Here is a 21,271-nt window from a genome sequence, read left to right on the forward strand (position 1 = left end):
AACCTGCAGTATTAAAAAGCAAACAAACAAAACAACTAATACTAAACTTTCATTGGGTTATTTGTATGGAAATATGTTAATATAAATGTTTCAGACATTACATGAAATTTCTAAAAATCTTATATTTGTATTTGTATGGAAATATGTATGGAAATATGTTAATATAAATGTTTCAGACATTACATGAAATTTCTAAAAATCTTATATGTTCTGGTATAATGTTATAAGTAATAATCCTAGTTATTACTTTAAAATGTATATCTCAGAAATAACTAATTTTCTTGTCAACTGCATTATTATGAACTTTCATCAAATCTTTAACTGGTCATTTTTAAGTCTTTTCTCATTTACAGACAGTTCTGGGTGTACTCTGATGCTTTTGCAAACATGTTCCTATTAAAGGGTTTCATCTTCAAGAAATTCATGGAAAAGACTCTGACAAGTACAGGTTTCTGGTAACTGACTGTACTGCTGAACTGAATGAATAAGCATTTTCAGAACTCTAATGAAAAACTGATGAACTCAAAAAAGTGCTGACAAAAGATCAAGATGAAAAAAAAAATTTAATTACATGGGACTGAGTGAACTGATGAGGATGAGTATAATTTTTGTGACTTTCTGTCTGAATTAAAAAAAAAAATCCCACAAGGACTCAGAGGCAAAGAATATACAAATCAATTTTCACTGCAAAGTAAAGGAGCTGTTACAGTGGAGGATTACTGGACTGAATGTCAATATTATGACATAGTATGAGTGTGTTTCAGGTTTGGTAATTGCAATCATTGTTGCTTTTGTTGTGGTCATCCATGTACAATGCTTCGTGTCAGTCTATTTATCTCTTGTAAAAATAAAATACACTGTGTGTGTGTGAAAAAAAAATGTCAACAACAACAAAAAAAAGATAGGAATAGTGGGGGATGGGAGACAGGAGGGCTTGTTAAGATAGATTCAAGTGTTAATTAACCTGTTTTACCCTGGACATTTATAGTTTTAAGAATAGGCAAATGAATTTGAATCTACAATGGAAATGTAATAAAATCCATAATTTAATTGTGTATTAATTTAAACTTTTTGCAATATTTACAACTTATTTTAGATTATAGGGACATTCCTCTATTTTACAAATATATGTTGAGCCACTTCCAAATCCACTGCTGTCTGCTGTGCATTCCAGAAAGCAACGAACCCAAAGCAAAACTAAACAAGAAGATAAGTTACTGTGAAGAGAAAACTTTTTTTTTTTTCTTTAAAGAGAAGTAAGCCTTTATTTCCTTGTTACACAAAAAAAGCTGGCTGAGTTGGCTGCTGAAAACTTTTGATTACCCATGCTAATGTTCCCTTCCATTAAGGTGGTAAACTGAAAATTGATTTTACATATATACTTATTTGCCTCTTCAATCAGAGGTGTTGGATTTATTTTCTTCCAATTATTGATGTGGACATAACATACCCCCAATATGGAAATCCTTCGGAATCTGTCTGCCTAAAAGGTCCATTTCCTACTGAAATCACAAGATGTATCGTGTACAACTGAAAAAAGCAAATATTCAGGAAATACATGAAACATGTTGATTATATACATTTAAAAAGGGAATATTACTTTCAATTTTCTTATATTACACTATTCTATCCCTGAGGACTAAACAATAGATTGTAAATTGCAAATATTTACTTAAAAATCTTTAACCTCAAGAATATGAAAGTAATGCTACAAACTTAGGAAAATCTGAGTTACTTTTTTACTCTGTGAAAACCCCCTCTTTTAATAAGGAGTACTTTCCTTGTGTGGCTATCACAGCTAATTAACAATGTAAAAAAGCTTTTTAAGCCTTTAAATATTGCTGCAACATTACTTAAAGCCAACTACCATTTGGTTCTGATGAGACTATGGTCTCTGCTGGGAACTGACTAGAACCTTCTGTTATCAAACACATTCTGTAAAACTGGGATGGTGGCAGTATCTCCCCTCACACTCATCAACCAATGCTTAGCACGTAGGAAATAATAAAGGCTATTAACCTCACTGTTTTCTTTGCCACACAAATTATCACAAAAAAATAGGATAGATCAAAACAAACCCATCCTGAACTATAGGAAACATGACTAAAAGAATGTCCTGAGAGCGCCACCGAGTATCTTTGTATGTGTCAACAATACCAGCTGCACGTCCTTAGCACTTAGAATGAACCAAGCATTTCACTTACTTTATTTTTGTTGTTGTTGTTATTTTTTTATTTGGCCACACCACATGGCATGCGGAGTCTTAGTTCCCCATCCAGGGACTGAACCCGTGCCCCCTACACTGGGAGCACAGCATCTTAACCACTGGACCGCCAGGGAAGTCCACACTTACTTTATTTCTTGACAACATAAATACTTAGGCTCTAGTGCTGTGAAGGACTGAAGTTCAAAACTAGCAACCCATAACACACTATGTCGTATCTTGTTGTTTACTGTCTTCTTTTTCTTTTATTCATGCTTTTAAAAGAAGTGCTTGGCTACCTGACTTGACTTCTCATGCTTCTCATGATCAATCTAGTAGGTGCCTTAATAAAGGGGATAAAAATAGTTTCTATTTTCACTTCAGTTTCCCCTCACAGAAAATGAATAAAGGAAAATGGCCAGAAAAACTGGACAAGTATGAAATAAATACTTTTAAAAATACATGTTGTTCTTGTTTGGGGGTTATTATACTCACGGTAGTTCATGTTCCCAAATACTGTTCAGATTTCTGCTGTAATTTGTCCCCTTGAACCATCAATAATATCCTTTTCAGCTGTGCCATTCTCTGAAGCCAGTACAACCTTGTCCGATGGTAAGGTGGGTTTACCTTCTGAAATGGGGGCGCGGGGCGGGGCGGGGGGCGGCACAAATGCCTATGAACAGAGCCAGGCAGGGGGCAGGGATCAACTCCTGCTTCTGTATACTCTCAAAGCTGCTGGTTAAAGGGACTAACAAATATACATTCTGGTGTTTTTCTACTGACTTCCAGGCATGTACTGTGCACCAGGACTAAACAAGAGCAGGCTAGGAAACAGACTAGAATTCACTCTTAACAAAAAGTTTTTTCCTAGTTAAAGGCCTTTTATGGTTTCTTAATTTTTTTCAAAAAGTAGGGATTCAAGTGAAGTAGTTTTAAAGTATTTATTTGAACTCTCTCTTTCACTACCTTCTAGCACCTGCCCCTGCCTATGCTGTGCTAATGCTGTGAGCTCACTGGTCAGGAACGGAACAGGACAAAGGGAGGACCCAGGGCTCACACCAAAGTTTTAGGATTGCTTATAAGGTTACTTGGAAGAAATCATCGGGGAGGTAAGAGAACATGTAGTAGGTGTCTCAAAAGGCAAGAGGACAGAGAATGGAAAGGAATGAAAATAACCCCCTGTAACGGTAAATACAAGACCGAGGTTGGCACAGTCTCGGTGGCGATGGGGATGTGATGAGGGAACTACAGCGCACTGACTGCCATCTTGGGAGAGGCTGGAAGGATTTGTCCTCGTGGTTTATTTATATATGAGCTGCTTACTCAGTTCTTCCGAGACAGGATTTTCCATTAGCTCTATGCATACTCCCTTTTGTTTTTCCTCAATTTAGAGAGGGCTCTGGATCACTACCAGTCCAGCCCCTCTGGCATCTTACTAGGACTCGCCTTCAACTGCCTGGAGACGATATGACTGCCAGAAAGGTACCACTGCATCACCTGCACCTAGGTCCTCTTCCACGCAGAGATGATGCATTAATTGTGTCCTAGCCCAAATGATATAAATGCACATGGCTGTAGAATACTGCACCGATTTAATCAATCTTCAAAGAAATTAGTGAGTAAAAGAAGGAAGAATATATCTGAGGAACAGTCGTCCAGGAAGAAGTTAGTGCCCCTTAATTAATTAAGACTAAGAAGAAAACATCAGAAAATTTTATTGTTGTGCGTGCTCTATTTATTTAATGGAAAAAAATTTTATGATTCATTTAAAATTGCCTTAGAAAGTAAAAAAGAAAGGGAAATCAAAATGAAATCCTAGATAATGATTTTTTTCAAAGGATTTTGGTAAATATACCTTAACATCTACTAGCTGTCAAAGTCTGCTTTATTCTCTTCTCACAATACTTTCAAACCCTAGATAGGGCAAAACAAAGCAATCCAAATTGTGCTATATGGCATTTAAAATCATTGTAAAGTATAGGAATGTGTTCACCTATAATACTTGGCTAAGTAATATGATAATAATATAAAATAATACAATATAATAATTTAACATTTGGCTAAATTTTGGCAAATATGCTATATTTATAATTATATGGAAAGGCTTCATTAATCATGACTGAAATAAGAACATACTCAAAGAACCAAATGAACTTTGGCTTGGCTTCAATAACAAAATATTTAGAAACTTCTATGACTACTCAAAAGAGATCTTTTTAACTCAGCAAACTGGGATATTCTGTCTCATTTATTGCCTATAAACCTTAGAAATAATCTTCAAAGACAGGCGAATACTGGTTTATCTTAGGTTAAAAGAACCATTTTGCACATTATAACCATTAAAATTTATTGTACATACTGAGTAATCTTAGATGTATATAATTATGATGCTTTTATAAATAAACTTGTCTCTGAAATCAGTGAGAATTTTGCTAGCACTGCACAGAAGTCACCACGATACTGTGATAAGGGGTTCAAAACAGATTAAGCAATAGATTTTAGCTTCTTGTTTTTCCAGCACTAGCCTTAAAACTAGAACCAAATGTATCTCTCATCTAACGAATCAAGCTGCAAACCTACATTTAAAATGAAATTCTTAACTATCTTGGAAGAGTGAATTATCATTTCCAAAAGTTTTGAATAGATCCTGGCTTGTTGGGTGCTTTACTAAACCATCATTTTATAGTCCCATTAAGAAAGAACAAACACATGAAGGTAAGGAATCAAGTTTTACCATGAAATCCTTTTCCCTCATTACGTATCAGCTCCCTGACTGAGTGATATAGCATGAATGCATTTCAGTTTATTAGACGCTGAGCCAGAAATCCTAAAAATACTTAAGGAGATTAAGTGATTAAAGTGGGTAACTTCTGGGGCTTCCCTGGTGGTGCAGTGGTTGAGAATCTGCCTGCCAATGCAGGGGACACGGGTTCGAGCCCTGGTCTGGGAGGATCCCACATGCCGCGGGGCGGCTGGGCCCGTGAGCCACAACTACTGAGCCTGCACGTCTGGAGCCTGTGCTCCACAACAGGAGCGGCTGCGATAGTGAGAGGCCTGTGCACCGCGATGAGGAGTGGCCCCCACTTGCCGCAACTGGGGGAAGCCCACGCACAGAAACGAAGACCCAACACAGCCAAAAATAAAATAAAATAAAATAATAAATAAATTTAAAAAAAAAAAGTGGGTAACTTCAATGCATTCCAATATACAAGCTTTCCTGCACACTATGAAAGTTTAGTAAAAACTGAAATTAATGAAAAATACATGTGTTTTACTTTTTAAAAATTATATTTAATATGCAAGATCGAATAGCACAGAGGTATCTATTTCATTTGAAATAGTAATTCTTGTCTATTGGTCAGGAGAGGAATGTCAAAGTTCAAACAGAAAGAAAGTTGAGGAGTGAATGGGATGTGACAAAACAGAAACATAAGCTAAGTTACAAACGGAGAGAGTTTCGCACATAAAGAACTAAGTTAAGGCAAGTTGGGGGGCGGGGCGTTTAGGGATAAAAGATACACACACCCTACCACAGAATGTGGACAGAAAGGCAAGAAAGCGGGTGCCCCTACCATAGCACAAAAATACTGCCAGTCTGTCAAAGCACTACTGACTAGTAGGTTATGAAACCCATCTGGTAGGTTATGAGGAACGTTAAAATGAAGAGGGAAAAAAGAGAAAAAAGAAAAAGTGATAGAGAATACAATAGACTAGAAAATTCTATCACACTCACATATAGTGAAGATGTATCAGGAAACCATACATCCATGTGTGCAAGTGCGTGCACTGGGTCCTAACGTGACATGTATTTCTTCCTGTGGGTTCCAATAAAAAGGTATGAGAACCACTGACACATGAGCACACCACTAGTGCCCACCTCCCTCAAGTTAATAATGTCACACTTCTGAATAGAAAACTAACTTCCAAAGATAATAATATCCCCAAATGCCAGAGGGGAAGCATGGCAAAACACAAAACCACGGAATATTTAAAATGAACTATGTGAACTATGACACAGAAGTCCAGGGAAAGCAGGCCTTCTAGAGAAATGTCTAACACTACCAAACCAGACTGCGGGGTCTCCACTCCCAGAGTTTTTCTCCCCACCCTGAATAAAGAGTGGAGGGAGTGCAGCCGGGGGAGACAGAAGAGCTGAAGGTGACAGGGAAGGTGGGATCTAGAGCATCACTCCGGCCAGGAGACCCCAGTCTCCCCCACAGCGAGGTAAAGAAGGCAGGAACCGGTACAGATCCAGAGAGATGGGGTGGGTGAGGAGAAAGGTGACATGTTCAACTTGGCAATCCCAAGGCCAAGCACAGCACTTGGCACATAATAGGCCCCTTATCAATGTTTGTTGAATGTGTCCGTAGGTCTTAATAACACCGACAGTTCTGTGATGTGAAGGCAGTGCCTGGGCAGGGTCAATAGTTTGAAACTTCTTATTCCAAGTAATCTCGGCATCATCAGAAAATGTGAGTCCTGTTCTTAATGCCATCCTCTCTACCTTTACTAACTATCCACAAGCCATTTCAGTGGCTACCTGTAAACGAAGCCATCTCCACAAATGATAAGCTCTTCAAGAGTTGTAAAGAAGCTTGTTTTGTTTCAAAAAACTGAAACTGATCTGACACAAGGTCATCATGAATTGAGTGCTCAAAAGCAAAAGTGAATGGGTATTCAACTGCTTAAGAGTGCTCAAAGATTAAGAAATTAAGTTTCTCAGGCCACGGTAACAGGTCACACAGAGACCATGTCAGAACTTACCAGTGATGTTCACACTTGCTTTAGGGGCAAATGGTTTGTTTTTTTTGGGGTAGTTTTTGGATGTATGACTGGTTTATTTTAGGCTCAGGTACAGCTAAAGGAACTTAATAGTAGCAAACACTTATGTAGTTACTTACTGCGTGCCAGGTAACCTTCTAAGGACTTCACAAATATTTTAACTCTAATTAATGTGTACACAACCCCTGATAATGTAGTTACCTGTTCAGTGGTTTATTCGGTTCCATTCAAGTACCTCTGTTTTTTCCATTTTCTCCTGCAAAAGATGAGGAAAATATTGTTAGTGAGTGGTCACAAATGCACACATAATGTTCTATGTCATTGTTTGATATCTTCTGGACTTGAGAGTACCAACGGGGCTTCATTAAACTTTAGTGAATTATTTCAACTGCCTAACTTTACTGAGTTCCTAAATAAAACCATTAAGACAATATCATTACATGTATCGATAATAAGAGATTTGAAAAACAAATATTTTATGACTTCAAAAGAAATCAACATGGCATAATAATAAAAAGATAGATGCATAGGGAAACAATGTAGGGTAAGATTCTCCTTGACTCTGAATCCTTCTACGTTTAATATGCCTTTCCTAACTACGTTCCCTCTGAAATTCTTTTTTAAGGTGGCAGCACCCTTCCCCACTGGGTGAAATAATTGCTGTTCTAAAGATAGAAACAATTGGTGAATATAGCTATTGATATTACAGATCTACTTAAAAATTTTAAAAATGATAATGGGAAAGCATTCATCAAAGAAGAGGGTGTTGCTTAGGAAAGGTAGCAGTTCAGAGAGTCTCCACCAGGTGACATTTACCTCGGGGAACCCACAACTGTCCAGGTTCTGTCCCTCCCTCTGCTGGCTCCAAAAGTCTATCTCACTAAGGTTCCAAAAATGATGATGTTTATCAATACTGATTCATGTTCACAAAGCTCATAAAAGATTGACAGATAAGCCACAAAGCCTATGGATTCATTTCCAATGAAAAATATATCAATCAGACAGCCTGGACACTTGCTCCATCCAGCCTGACCAACATATTCACATTTCTTTGGTCAATAAATACTTCCTGAAATCCCAGGTATGGGTACCATACAGGCAGATCAAGCCAAATGAACGGCAGGTTGTTGGGTGAGCATGTCAGAGCAAGGACAGTCCAGACGCCAGTGGCCTCCGATACTCTCTCTCCAGACAAGTGTTCTCCCACCTCCTCCACCACCACCATCCTAGTCCAAGCTGCTATCAGCCTTCTCCTGGACAAACACGAAACACTTCTTGCTATTTTCCCAGCTTCCGCTTCCTCCCTTCCAATCTATTATCCACAAAGTGTCCAGAGTAAACATTTAAAAATAGAAAACAGGTGATGGCTCAGCCCTACTTCGACTCCTTTAATGCTCTGCATGGGTCTAAAGATAAATACCCGAGAGCTGACTCTCAAGCCTTGGTCTGGCCCAGCTCACCCCTCCAGCCTCCTCCGTGCACACTATTCCTGTCACCCTCACACTTCAGCCACACTGGTCTCCTTTTACTCTCTTAAATGCACAGATCCCTCAACACCTCAGAGATTTTGCACACCTCGTTTCCTCTGGCCGGAAACTAATGCACATACTTCTGCACCTTCCCCACAAAGCACATACGTGCCTAGTCGTCTGCAGCTCCTAGCTCATATGTCACACGACCCCAGACTAGGACATTCCCTTATCTTAAGCTCCCATAGCATCTTGATCTTCTCCGTTGTAGCACTTACTACCGTTTATAATTACACATTTATGTGATTATTTAATTTACGTTTATGTCTCTCACTAGACTGTAAGATGCTCCGTAAAGGTGAATACTGTGCTCATTTTATTAGCATGTTCCACAACAGTGGACACTCAAGAGATATTTTAATGAATGACTGATGGCTTTGGGCCGTTAGAACCTGCTGTATCCATTGCCAAAACAGGGATCATTTTGCCAGGCAGACCATATGGCTTTCCTGAATGGGCTCCATCCTCCCTGATGTGTCCTGCCCCTGGGGGGGTCAATAATTAGATGGGCACTGTCTAACTCACTTCCGTAACTTTACTGTTTCCTAGACTTCCACAGCCAAAATAAATCTTAAGATACTAAAAGAGAAACGGCACAAAGTTCAAGATACATTTGAGTAGCACCTCTGCAGACAGGACTTGTGGCAGTGGGCTACTAAGAAACACGGTAAACAAAAAGGAAAACATAAATTGCGGCCAAAGGAAACCCTTGCTGAGACAACACTGGAAAACAAATAAATATACATGCACGCATGTGCACAAGGCACCCAAAGCAGTGGTCCTCGGAGGGGGGCATGAGAGGCTTTGAGTTTGCTGTGGGATGCCTCTGTGACTACGGGGCCGACAGCAACAAAGTGCGCAGCTCTCTGAAGGAGGCCCCATACGCTGCACCTCCTCCTGTCCCTGGGGCCTGACTCTGCACACTTGGCACACAGGAGACCTGGTGTGTACTGACTGTGTCATTCTCCTATTTGCCTTACAAATCAACAACTAATCGACATTTCCTAACTCGCTGCACAGAATGTTTTAAATGGCTCACAGCTGTGGTTTACACTTTAAAGATGTTCTAACATTTCAGTTCTCTTATGTAATGAGAATGAGAACAAAACTGATAGGAAGAAGTTCCACAATGCCCTTGGCTCTACATTCACATCTAGTCATCGGGGCCTAGAAAGGGCCAACTTCACTCATTCATTCAACAAACAGCATGCACCTGAATAAGCCAGGCATGGTTCTAGGTGTTGTGGACACATAATGAACACGACAAAACCCCTGCTTCTCAAGGAGGTAACGTTCTAGGAGGAGACAGACAATGAACATATGTTAAGCACAGGTATACCTTGGAGACACTGCAGGGCTGGTTCCAGACCGCAGTAAAGCAAGTCACACACATTTTTTGGTTTCCCAGTGAATACAGAAGTTATGCTTACACTATACTGTAGTCTATTAAGTGTGCAACAGCATTATGTCTAAAAAAAAAAAAAAAAAATACTTTAACTTAAAAATTCTTTATTGCAATAAAATGCTAACCATCATCTCACACAGAGTTGCCAGAAACGTTCAATTTGTAAAAAGACAACATTTGCAAAGCACAATAAAGCAAAATGCAATAAAGCAAAGTGCAATCAAATGAGGTATGTTTGTAAAATGTAAAATATGTCGGGGGGGTGTTAAATTTTAAATAGGATGGTCAAGGAACGTCTCACTGAGAAACTGACATATGAACAAAGACCATGACTCTTTTGGGAAAAAGTCACGTAGACATCTTGGGAAAGACAGTTCCAGACAGAGGATCAGCAAATGCAAAGGCCCTGAGACAGAAGTGTGGCCTGTCTGACCTGGGGCATGCATGGGAGACAGTAGTAGGATGTGGGGTCAGAGAGGCAAACAGTGACCTTGTTAGGATACCCAAAGGTCTTTGGCTTTTATTTTGAGGGCCCTGCAATGCAACAGAGGTGTTTGGGGCAGAGGCAAGTATGATCTGGCTGCTGGGTTGAGAACAGACTGAAGCGAGAGCAAGGGAGGGAGCAGCAAGACCAGTTATTAGGCTTCTGAAACAGCCCAGGCAAGAAAATACAGGGGCTTGGACTGGAGTGCAGCAGTGACGCACAGCAGTGCTTCTAAAAAGCTGACAAACTCTTCGTGGAACTTTAAGAAAATGCCCTAGGATTAGCTCTAACTCATTTAATGGCTGATTTTAGCAGTCAATCTTTTTATCACTAAAGGGGTTTTTTTGTTTCAATTATTACTTTTATAAAAGAAAACTTAGTGGATTTTTAGCTATGAAGAAGTAATATATGATCATCACAGACAGTGGAAAAGATCAAACAGACAAAACATCACCACACCACATTACAAAAGAATTGCACATTCAAGTACTTGTGACACTGGTCACCACTGTGTATGAGCATTTTTCATTTACTCTGAGAATAAAAGGCTCCTCTAAGTGAGGAGAAAGATCATTGAATACATGTGGCCATGGGAGTTAATGACTATTTAACATGAAGATTTTCCACTTGAAGATCTATTGATGTACAGCAGGATAAACCCCAAACACAAGTATTCTTCTTAAAATCAGGCTTAGGCCAACATGGTCCAACGCTGACCTCTGTCAGCTGTGCCAGTTTGAGCTTAGCCCAGAAGGAATGTTTGCACATCACTGAGGAAGCTACGCTTTTCTGCACAGACTTTTCCCCTGAGAAACCCATGATGATTACATGATGTAAAAAATGGACACGACGAATTCTAAAAAAAAAACTTTAAGTATTCTTTTTATTCTCTGCTCTGTTGGTTAATGGGGTGGGGTGGGGGGGGGGGAGGTAGGGGGAGATCACAGCTCATAACTGTCGTCATGGAAACAATTCCACTCCAGGGCAGGGAAGCAGCTCTTCACTTGCTATCCAAGCCATGGGGCACGTCATCTGTGCAGTAAACAGAACCCCATCCTCCCCTGAACAGGATTTGCTGTTTAGTCAACCGTGACAAACAAAATTAAACTCTGATTCTCAACATTTAATTCTTTTGGCGGATATGCCTTATTTGTTCAGCTTTTCTCAAACTGTGCTAAGACAGGTGAATCGCTCACGGTGAATCAGGTACTGTCATCACCCACTAGAGGAGTCCTGCTCAAACTTCAATGTGCACAGGAATTGCCAGGGGGTCTGTTAAAATGCAGATTCTGATTCAGAAGCGCTGGGCTGGGGCTTGAGACTCTGCATTTCTAGTAGTCTCTCTGGTGATGCCGCCGGTCTATGGACCACAATTTGAGTACACAGTGGCAGAATATTTAGTATCCTCCCTCCACAATTTGAGTACACAGCGGCAGAATATTTAGTATCCTCCCTCCACAATTTGAGTACACAGCGGCAGAATATTTAGTATCCTCCCTCCTTCCCCTCTCCCTACTATTCCCTCGATAAGTACCACTGATGGAGACTGAAACTACTGCACTGAAGACTAATTGTTTTATTACTCTTACATTAAAAATAAGAATTTGCCCTCCACGGCGTAGGATACTTAAATCCCAGCAATAAGCAGACAGTCTCTTCTGGGGCATCCTTAGCTAATTGATTAGATCTGAAACTTCTACGTGAGCAACCACATATGGTTTTCTTTTTATTCTCCCTTTTCTTCACTCATCCTCTCCCCACATGGAAGAATGGTCCGCACAAAGGATCACGGCTATAGGGTAAGCTCCCGGCTTCAGCACTAGGTGAGGGTGTGAAAGAACCAAAATTACTCAACCTTTTCCATCTCGTCCTTTTTTTGTAAAGAGGATAATCCATAGACAACCATGGCACTGGCTTGGAAAGTACAGAATTTTTATCAAGGGGTTAAGAGTGGTCGACTAATGATTGCTTACAGGTACTGACTAATTTACCGGCTGCCATCAACAAATAGGCTTTGAGAATCTCTCTCTAGGACCCACCCAAACCCTGCACTTTCAGACAGAGGGGTCTCATCTTAACACACCTGGCCAAATCTCTCATTCAGAACATAACTGATATTTTCAAATTACAGATAATTCATGTGAAAATGTAACCTGGGCTTTAACATGCCTCTCTCAACCCTTAACTTCTAAGCTATTTTAGTTCAATCCTAATTAATTTTTATTAACATTTCACAGGTAAGTATTTCTTTCTTAGTTTGCTTCTAAAGTAAAAGATAATAGTTATAAGACTGTAAAGAAAAATACTGTTCCTCTAGGACAAGGATCCCCGGCATATGTGTGAGAAAGGCCTACTTTTTGTTTCTCTAAAGCCGTAAGATGACCAAAAGGAAACGGTGTGGTGGGGAAGAAGCGGAGGAGACGCCGCACTAACACCTCTGATTGCTTCCTGCCCTCTGGGATCCTGTGAAACCACAGAGGGAGGAACCTGGCAGAAACGAGGCCGACAGACAAGAGGGTACCGCAGCAACAGCTGCTTTGGAGATCTGTGAGATCAATCTAGGCAATCACAATCAATTGTTTGTAGATTCTAAAAGGACCAACTGGAATTATCATTGGGTTATACTAAGGAAACAAACTACTAACCAAAACCTATTAAGAAGGACAAAGGTATACCCAGCCTGGGGCAAGATTTAAAGAAGCAAAACACCACTTACACATAAAGGCAGGTGGCAAAGAGCAGGCAGGCTCATTCTGTGCTGCTCCTGCGGCTTGAACTCAAAGGTAAAATAGAAAAGGAGACAGACTTGGCACAATACAAGGAAACACTTTCTAACAAAATACAATTCTCAGCCACAGAACTATTTTTCTTTCTTTCATTTTTTTTTTTTTTTTTGCAAAGCAGCGAGCTCCCATCACTGCTGAGACAGCCTCATCCTGCTACCCTGCGCCTCCCCCGCATCCAGCACCACAGCTATGCCAGGCTGCATGCCACTCCCCACACATGGTCTCACGGCTCTCACGCAAGTACCACGCCTGGGGTGCTTTTTCATTTCTAGGCCACCCCTTCAGGCTTGGAATCTCAGCTTCCACGTAACCTCTGTGCATCGTACGCTGCCTCTCTTCCTCCCAACAGGTTGACACAGCCTGCTCCTCACGCAGGTAACCTCACACGCCTCCTCCCTGCACATCCTCATCCTGCTGTATATACTTTTAGACTGGGAGGCCTTGAGGGCAGGATTATGAGTACTGATGTGTGTATCTGCAGTGCCTGCCATAGTGACCTGGACACAGCACGCATCAGCTGGAAGGTGAAGGAAGGAAGAGGAGAGGAGGGAAGTGGAGAGAGAGAAGATGATGCCTAAATTATCACATCTAATGTACATTGCAGAAGGAATTCTGACACTGGGAGAGAAGTTAATTTGAATGAACCTTTTCTACATAGAAAGACATGAATTGCTGTGGCTTTAAGGTTTATCATTTTGGGTATGTTTTGATCTAATTATTGTTAATGGCTGTTTAGAAACAGTCCCAATATTCTGCTCTTATTTATGTATCTAAATACACATATTTACTATGCTATTTAATAATACAAATAGTTTTCCCAAAAGTTTAAAAAATATTTTTAAAAAATCTTTCATAGTTACTGGGAAGCCTGCAGAAAATGTGCCCATGCCATTTCCCTCAACTTTGGAATAAGTATATCACTAAAGCAAGTACAGGGCCACTACTGGCAAAAGACCCCGGCAATACTTTGTAAGCCTTTATGCTAAAACTCTGCATACCAGAAACAGAACTCTGTCTTCAAACTTTTCCTAATTCATGCAAGCCTTTACCATCAGTTCTCGTTTTCCTAAGCATCTACACCCAATTAATCTGCTCTGTACACCACCAGTGGCAATTCTCAAAACATGACAAGTATGTGAAGGGCCATTGTGATGGCCTCAGGGGAGTGACAGGGCAGTGACAGGCAGGTGAATACCTCTGGGAACTACAGAACCATTGCTAATGACCATAATTACTCTTTGGGAGGATTTCTATAAACTGCACCAGCATCCTTCCCAAAGAACAGATGACGACAGGTGAACCCACACCTGAGACCAGAAAACTGTCCGCCAGAGCCTGGCTCTGCATCAGCCCCAACGTCTTCCCCCCACAGACGACTATGAACACACTGCCACCCTTGCCTCCCGCACAGCCCGCTTCCGTAAGTCCCACCTTCTTTCCCGTGCTGCTGCCCTGGGTGGCAACAGAACGGGTCTGGGCTCTGTGGGCACCCGCCCGGCCAATTCCCGCAGCTGCGGGGCAAGGCTGAGGAGGATGCTGACCTCCTCGCAGTGGGTGGCGGGGTATCTGCATATGAACTGCTGCCCTGTTTCCTTTTTATAGAGGGAGGCACACTGAACCATCTCCATGAGAACGTTAGTCTAGGAGTGAATGAAGTCTTTTTTTTTTAAATAAATTTATTTATTTATTTATTTATTTTTGGCTGCGTCCGGTCTTCATTGCAGCGCGCAGGCTTTCTCTAGTTGCGGCGAACGGGCATCTCATTGAGGTGGTTTTTGTTGCAGAGCATGGGCTCTAGGCACGTGGGCTTCAGTAGTTGCGGCGCATGGGCTCAGTAGTTGTGGCTCGCGGGCTCTAGAGCACAGGCTCAGTAGTTGTGGCTCGCGGGCTCTAGAGCACAGGCTCAGTAGTTGTGGCGCACGGGCTTAGCTGCTCCGCGGCATGTGGGATCTTCCTGGACCAGGGATCGAATCCGTGTCCCCTGCACTGGCAGGTGGATTCTTAACCACTGCACCACCAGGGAAGTCCCTAGGAGTGAATGAAGTCTTTGTTGCACTTCATGAGACTTAAAAAAAATAGCTCTGAGATATATATGTATTTCAGAGGACAGCAGAAGTCTTCTGGCCTAACATCAAGTCATACAATCGATAAACTTATATTAGCATATCTTTTTACCAAAAAAAATGCTAGATCTGTAAAATGGAAAAGGGCAGGATGGTGCAACAGACTGGCCACATGCAGCTTTGATCATATTGATTTCTTTTCATCCTACAGGTTTTACAGTGGCAGTAAGAAGTGGCCTGGGCTGAGTGACAGAGGACACGGATCTGCTTCAAGGTGAAAAATGCCCAAGCAGAACCCTGAGCACAGCAACACCCGAGCAGGGCGGCTGCCCCAGGAGCGACCAGCAAACATGCTGAGAAACAGGATGTCTGGTGGTTACTCTTGATCTGAGGCTGTTTGTCAATAGAGTAGAATTTTCAAAACAAAACCTTTTTTATTTTTAATTTTGCCAGTTCTTCCTTATATCTGAGCAAACTAGAGGGGAAATAAAGTGGCAAAATTCAAAGTGGGTTTTTGCTGCCCGCCCTCCCGCTCCAATTCCTCAGCCGGCCACGAGGGAGAAGGATGCTTCTTTTAGGAAGACCCACCTGGACCCTGACTGAAGGGCAAAGGTCCCCCAAATATCAGTCCCCCATCCTGACACCTGGTCAGGTCATTAGGAAGAATCTGCCCAATACCTACTATCGCCACAATAAGCCTAGGTTCCATAGTCCAACAAGGAAATGGAGGGAAAGGAGCCGTTACTGAGAGCTGGCTACACCCCACACAGTTTCACGTTCACCTTTTATTTATTTATTTATTAAAAGTTTGTTTGTTTGTTTATGTATGTATGTATGTATGTATGGCTGTGTCGGGTCTTGGCTGCAGCATGCGGGATCTTTGGTTGCGGCGCCCAGGCTTCTCTCTAGTTGTGGCGCGCAGGCTCGAGGGTGCGTGGGCTCTCTAGTTGAGGCGCGCAGGCCCAGTAGTTGTGGCACGCAGGCTTAGTTGCCCTGCAGCATGTGGGATCTTAGTTCCCTGACCAGGGATCGAACCCGAGTCCCCTGCATTGGAAGGCGGATTCTTTTCCACTGGACCACCAGAGAAGTCCCCATGTTCACCTTTAGAACAACCCATGGGTAGATTTAAATGGACGGGAGGTGTGAGTATGTAGGCTCAGAGAGGTTAAGTAACCTTCTAAGCCTAGCTCCCACCAAGGAGATTTCCCGAGGCCTGAGAGGCCTCTTGCCACCCTCTCCCAGGATGCCTCCTCCAGGGGAGGCCCCAAAACAGGCCCCCTCTCACACTCAGAAAAAGAACACACCTGCTCTAATGACAGGACTTAACTAGGACAATGGGATTGAACGCTAAATAGGCTAACGATAAAAACACGAACCAAGCCAGGAATAACTGAAGGTCATGCAGACCACATGTCCTGATGTGGTGCACTTTACAGGAACGGGAAAACAAGCCCCTCTCTGCAGTGCTGTGCGGAAAACCCCTCACCAGTCTCCCCAGGATACAGACAAGAGACAGCCTGCAGGAGTACCTGTGATACGCCCCAGTGCAAAAGCAGGGGGCCTCTATCCATGGTTACAAGAACTAACAGAAAATTCCAGGACATTTCTAGAGGGCCTTGCCCCAGACCCTGAAACTCGGGATCCATGCAGGGAGCCCTACAGCTCATCATCTTACACTGCATGTTGCCTTCCTGGGCTTGGGAGAAATGTGCACAAGTGCAATACCAAGGGACAAATAGAGACCCAAACTTTAGCGAACAAACAAGCAGGAAGTGGGGGGGGGGGGGGCGGGCGGCGGGGTGGAAGTTCCCTGGAGTCGGGGAAAGGAGAGAGAGAAAAGCATTTTTAAAAAAATAAAAATATTTGTTTCTCCAGAATTGAGAATGAAGAGAAATGACCAAAAAGCACTGGTGAGCGGAGGAAGAAGGGTGACACCACGGTCTCAAACCAGAAGAGAGAGTTCACGTAAGCCGGGGTGTGTGCTTGCTTCCATTCCCGCCCACCCACGGTTCCTGGGGCAAACAAATTCTTGGCTGAGCAGGTATGTGTGGGAGGCCTGGTTTATTTTCCAACCATTAGAAGCTTTGCCCAGAACTACTTAATCATAATTTTTCAAGGTCATACATTCAAATATGATGTTACTACCTCACAAGACAAATAACTCTAGGGTCTGTGGAGTAGGAGGAGGGGAAAGAAGGAATTAACCATCCTCACTTGAACTATCTTCTTATCCACTCTTACTGTGTATCTCTTATATGTTCTCAGAAAATCAACAAACTGCCAAAACGCATAGCTAAAAGAAATAACAGCTAACTTTAATATAATGCTTACACTCTATGGCAAGCACAATTCTAAATGCTCTGTATATATTAACTTATTTGACCCTCAACAATTCTTTGAGGTGGGTACTATTATCATTATCATCCCTATTTATAGCTGCATCCAGAGGGTAAGTGACTTGCCCGGCTACCAGCAGCAGGGCACCCTGTGCGCCTGCCCTATGCTATACTCCTTCTCTGTGTTCGGCTCTCTGGCACCCCCAAAAGGCAAAATCGTAACAAGAGCTCTGTTCCACTACGGGATATCTAACTGACTCTCCCCGTGCAGCAGGGCTTTTTTCTTTAAGCTACTTTTCTGGGAGGAATATTATCAGAGCCAGCCTCCACCTTTAATCCTGCTGCTCAAAAAAGCCGTATAAGCTGGAAAAGTCCCAGAGCTCAAACCACAATTCCCCTTACACGCTGCCTGATTAGAAGCAGTTCGAAGCAAAGCTTTGATCCCTGTTAAAATGTAAAAGCTCTGGGAGGTGTACTCTTTATGCTGTTATCAGTTTGTAGTGAAAGTTGCACTGTTATCTTTTTAATGGTAAGTTTAATGATAAGAACTTCAGGTGGTTTCCAGGCATCCAATTCACCTGTCCAGTTTGGACCTGTTCACTGCTGGGTGCCTAGAACTCTCCAGGACCTGGCACATTAACAGTTGTTCAATATACCAGCGTGGGTGAACAACTGAACAAATGAATGGCTGTAATTCTTGCAGAGGTCAGTTTTAGGGCACATTTATGATGCAGGTAGGTCTTAAAGTGGTAGCCAGGATGGGCAAAGTATCACTGGCAAGGTTTAAAGAACAAGTAAATCACTGTCTCACAGTAATGACTTTGAAAGAAACCCCAGGCATATTTAAATATATTAAAAGGATCTCTCTTTGAATTTATTAAGAATGGATTATATCTTTAAATGTATATAGAGCTAATTTATTAATGAAGAAGGTAATCTAAGAGGGTAGTGATATCTACATCATCTTCCTCTACAATTACACTTTCCCAAAAGATGTGGTGCCCTAGAACAACATCTCTTCTCCTTAATATTCTCATACCCAAGTCCTATATGTCCTCAAGGGCCTCCACAAATGTCTTTGATTCCAGGAACCCTTCCCTGTGTTCCTGGCCAGAAGAGGTCATCCCCCGCTTTGTACTCAAAGTTACTTTGTTCTTTCTTTTGTGTACATAAATGCACTTCCTGAATTGTTGTATTTTTCTCATCTGTACTACCTGGCTGTCCCCAACTCTGTCTCCGTATTCCACAGGAAACCAAACATTTTTCCTAACATAAGTCAGCATCCAGTCAATATCAGACTAACGTTTTTAAAAAGACTCCTGTGGAAGTGCTCCAAGGATACACCACCATCTGTTTCTAATGTTCAAATACATTTTAGATATTTTAAAAGCTGCAATTTTTTTTAAATGACACTGAAATGGTTTATACGCAAGCTTCTCACCCACCGCGGACACAGAGCGTCATGTGCCAAAGATCCTGTCTGGGAGATCCAGGCGGTCCCTGTAGTAGGCTCCCCTGCCACCTCCACGTGCACATGTGGACTTCTTGTAAGTGTGACACTGGGAAGGGAAGCTGTAGCTCCACCCGGTCGTGTGAAAAATACTGTGTGCACAGTCTGCTCTCAAGAGGTTGTTCAAGTAAGCACATGAATACAAACCGCACCCCAGTGTCGGCTGCCATTAAATGCGGGCGAGGCACAGGGGGCATCTGGTCGGCCTTGCTTTCATCACAGTAGAAAGTCCTTTGTGATAATACCCTACTTGAGAGAGGGTAAATATTTATTCTAAGAATTAGATGTTTCCTGTATGACTTTAGATTTATGATAAGGAATGTGAGCTATTGTTTCCATACGTTTAGTTACAGGGTTACGATTTTGAAACAAATATTCCCTACCTTAGATTGGCTCAATTGAAAAACATCCTGGGATCCCAAGGCAAGTTATTTAAAAACAAAACAAAAACAAAAAACTCTTGTTATAATTTGCAAGTAATTATCTATGAGAACAGATTTTTTTAAAAATATATGATGCATTTAAAGCAAGGTATATAATTTTATTAAACACAGCTGATAATGTGAATACAGCTATTATTATACAGTTATTATCAACACCAGATTTTTTAAAGTGTTTCATTATATCTTAAGAGCTTCATTGCTCTTGCTGACTCTTCAGTAAACATCATAAATGTAAACTCCAAAAACATTTATAGTACTAGGAAATGTCACTTTATCTGTTTTATATGGTAGAGTTGAATTTCATTTGATGAAAGGATTCCCTGCCCCCGCAAAAGTCTGAAAAACTTCTGTTAGTTTTTCTCACATCCCAGTCTAGGGAGCAGCTGCAGTAGACCTGGATGAGCTTTTTTACCATATGGTTTTTCCTGGGCTCTTTTCTCAGTAGTTCCGATAGGCATGAAGTGAGGTGAAAATATGGCAAGGGGTGAGGAGGGGCAGGGAGGGGGGATAAAAAGGAAACCACTGATCTAATCAACACATAACTGTCTTCATAGAATTTTTGGTCAAATGCTTCAGTAAAATCAAGACAAAACAAGTCAACAACATAACCTTAATACGTGAACTCTTTCACAAAAGGAAACAAAGTTAGTTTTATATTATTTGTCCTTTAGTGAACTCACACTGGACCTACTAATACCATATACTTTTCAAAAAGTTCACGAATCAACTATTTAACTCTATGTTTCATTGGTGATCAATAGCCAGAGCATGCATTTGGCTTCTAGAACCTCTTGCTTTATTTAAAATTTGGAAAAAGGTTGTTTTTCTCCTGTCTTCAACCCCTTTTAAATTCTGTATGATTTGTCGACATTTAGTAAACACTGAGGTGTTTTGAGATATGTGCAAGTTCCTTCAGCAAACTAGAGAGTTTGAGAACCACTAATTTATAACAGTCATCACTGGCTATCTCCTCCACACTGAGCTACACTTCCCAAGACACTGCTGCAGTTCTGTACACTTTACAATTTCAAAATCATTTTTCTTGCTGGAAAAGATTGGAAGTAAAAACAGCAGTTCAGCAAGATCACAGATTTTTTTTTACACGGAAGGATACTTTTTAATGTAACTACTCTACTACACTGATTTTTCTTAAGATAAGGGAAATACATTTAAGAAACATACCCAAGATGAAACAGTCATTGGCAAAGTGAGAACTCAGCACCCACCTTCCACAGTTTAGTAATCAAAGATCTAAGTTCACATTCAGATTCTTCTACTCACTAGCTGGAGGCGTCTTGGTCAAACCCCGTAAGCCACAATTTACTTAGATATTAAAATGGGAATTATATCTTCCAGGGTTGTTAGGTATATTAAAATGAAGATACTTAATGGTCTTCTGGAAAAGCTTCTGACTCCAAGTAAGTACACAATAAATGTTAGCAGTTGTAAACACATTTTTTTTTGGCTGGAGTTTTAGAACAAAAGAGAATTCTCCAGGTATGGTGTAGACTACCCTGGAAAACCTTTGCGTTCTTAAAGTGGGGACAAAAGGAATTAAGTGCTAGAATATTCCCCAGTGCTATGGGTATGAAGGTTGTGGGCTTGTGGTCTTGAAAAAGGGAGTTAACCGTTGGGGACGATTTCTCCAAAACTGGGAGAGGAAAGGGTTAGGGTCCCATAAGGGCAGAGCCCTGACCCGTTCACACGCCCACAACCTTCATACCCATAAC

At 41.4% G+C, this 21,271-nt stretch overlaps 1 long non-coding RNA gene across 1 annotated transcript in view; it reads right to left on the minus strand.

Annotated features, from left to right (window-relative positions):
- The window catches only part of LOC137768561 (uncharacterized), a 164,898-nt gene that overhangs the window by 52,288 nt on the left and 91,339 nt on the right, over positions 1–21,271 (minus strand). The window contains exon 4 of the long non-coding RNA XR_011074758.1: positions 7,187–7,241. This is a non-coding gene — a long non-coding RNA (uncharacterized lncRNA). The remainder of the gene's footprint in view (positions 1–7,186; positions 7,242–21,271) is intronic.

The sequence above is a fragment of the Eschrichtius robustus genome, chromosome 8 (genome assembly GCF_028021215.1).
Source record: "Eschrichtius robustus isolate mEscRob2 chromosome 8, mEscRob2.pri, whole genome shotgun sequence".
NCBI classification, from domain to species: domain Eukaryota; kingdom Metazoa; phylum Chordata; class Mammalia; order Artiodactyla; family Eschrichtiidae; genus Eschrichtius; species Eschrichtius robustus.